Here is a 2,398-nt window from a genome sequence, read left to right on the forward strand (position 1 = left end):
TGTGTGTGATGTCCTTAGGTTAGTTAGGTTTAAGTAGTTCTAAGTTCTAGGGGACTGATGACCACAGTAGTTAAGACCCATAGTGCTGAGAGCCATTTTTTGAACGTGAACATGGAGAGTCACTAATGTCAAAACGGAACTCCTTAAAACGAGAATATTTTCTTGCCGTCCTTTGTCCAATGGCAATATTCCCATAAACAGTTCAAATGTCTCTGGTTGCTTCCGCAATTGTAACTCCTCTGTTGAACACAAACAGAAGAATATGTCGCAATTTCTCCACTTGGCACTCCATTTTAGGGTCCATTTGATAGGGTTCAGCACCGAACCACAAATAATAAATGACAAAATAAATAAACCCACAGCAACTGGAATACTAACATTCAAACCAAACGCTAAGAACTTACGCACCATCTTCCTATATGTATATATAGTTAAGGCTAACCTGCCATTTGACCATTTTCTTCTGTGCGGATGCAGAAACAGTGCCCGAAGTCTTACGTGAATCGGCAAAAAGCCGCGAGTAATGAGTATAATGAGCAGGGGCACTATGAATATAGTGCGAGACAGTAAGTTGAGAATGTGGGTCTCACGGGAGGCGTGCCGCAAGTAAGTCCGTGCAGTCGCGCTATCCTCTGTATCCTCGGTGGCTCAGATGGATAGAGCGTCTGCCATGTAAGCAGGAGATCCCGGGTTCGAGTCCCGGTCGAGGCACACATTTTCGACCGGGTTGACGTATATCGACGCCTGTAAGCAGTAGTGATTTCAGTGTAACCTACGCACCAATCTAATACACGTCCGCCGGCCGTTTTGGCCGAGCGGTTCTAGGCGCTTCAGTTCGGAACCGCGCGGTTGCTACGGTCGCAGGTTCTAATCCTGCCTCGAGCATAGATGTGTGTGATGTCCTTAGGTTAGCCAGGTTTAAGCAGTCCTATGTCTTGGGGGCTTATGACCTCAGATGTTAAGTTCCATAGTGCTTAGAGCCATTAGAACCATTAATACACGTCCAAAATCAAAGAAACAAACGGCTATTTCCCCGTCCGGTGTCTAACGCACGATACAATCATGCAGACTGTCAGCAGATGTTCGTATGATCGTTTTCTCCACGGGAGATGGCATTTCGGTCAACGGGTAATCACGCCAACGGTGACGTCAGGGCATCTATCAAACGGAGTGGTGTTTGCCGGGTAGTCTCACATCCACAATCGCTCTGTACACAGTTACAGACGGTGCATTATGACGCATAACAGACGTCTACCAGACACTATGTGGTGGAGAGGCACAGGAATAATGGAAGCATGACAGTTGCAAATTCATGTGGTTCGATGGCTCAACGTGAATCGTTCTGTTGTTTCTCGGATGTGACGATAGTTTATAGAGACCGAAACTGTGTCCGGACGACCATGGCAGGGTCGACCACGTGAGACATAGAGCGAGACGACCGTTGTTTGACTGTAAGGGCAGGACGGTACCACCTTAGTACCGCGCACCAACTGGCATCGGTTGTCGAAGGATCCACTGGACGAGTTGTATCGAGGCAAGGCGTAGAGAAGGCTTCGACAGAGCGGCCGTTATTGTCGGAGATCTGTTTTATGTGTGTCTCTAACGCATCTTCACAGACGGGAACGTCTATAGTGGAGTTTCAACATGCCACCGGGACAGTAGAAGAGGCGGTCAATGTTCTTTTCGCAGGTAAGTTGTAACACCATAGCTCTAATACTCCAATGATTTATTTTGGTTTTTGTTTCATTTAATGTTACATCACTGAGCTTCTGTAAATGTGTTTGTTTGAATCGATAACATAAAATTGTATACTCATTTCTTTGTAAGAACTTCGATGTCATGATATGATTCTATGCAATGTAGTGTATCTGTCATTTAAATTCTTTGCCCCATTTGGAGGGAACAAAACTTACTGTATATAATTGTAATTTCTGTGTGAATTATTTTTTTTTGTTGAGATGTCAATATGTGCAAATGCTCTGTTTTATTGAATGTATTTCTTTACTGTTATGTAAACTGCTGATCCTCACTTAGCGTTCTTTGTTATTCTGTATGTAAAACTTGCTGTGGTTCCCCTCGGGGACGGAACTGTGTAGCGCGCGCAAATTGTGGTTGGCCTAGGCAGAAAAGGAGGAACAAGAGTCAGTCGGGGGCGAGTCACGAGTCGGGGACGAGCTACCAAATTGTACACCGCCATGTAAATGTTGCATATTGTGCTGGTCCCGAGAGAGGAATTTTCTGCTCTTTTCCAATGCCTCGGATGGATGGATAAATAGCTGGAACTATTCTGGAACTTGTATCTATCATCGCACACCAAGAAATAACTGAGTCCAGCAATTCTCCCTGCAATTCCACCTACCGACATGCAATCGCCACCACATTGCGCAATCACTGTAAT

The 2,398-nt window shown here is 45.2% G+C and overlaps 1 non-coding gene across 1 annotated transcript; it reads left to right on the forward strand.

The window, feature by feature from the left end:
* The first annotated feature begins 637 nt into the window (after positions 1-637).
* On the forward strand, positions 638-711 carry Trnat-ugu (transfer RNA threonine (anticodon UGU)). Its single transcript has one exon. It is a non-coding gene; the product is annotated as a tRNA-Thr (tRNA).
* The last annotated feature ends 1,687 nt before the right edge of the window (positions 712-2,398 follow it).

Source organism: Schistocerca gregaria, chromosome 1 (genome assembly GCF_023897955.1).
Source record: "Schistocerca gregaria isolate iqSchGreg1 chromosome 1, iqSchGreg1.2, whole genome shotgun sequence".
NCBI classification, from domain to species: Eukaryota; Metazoa; Arthropoda; class Insecta; order Orthoptera; family Acrididae; genus Schistocerca; species Schistocerca gregaria.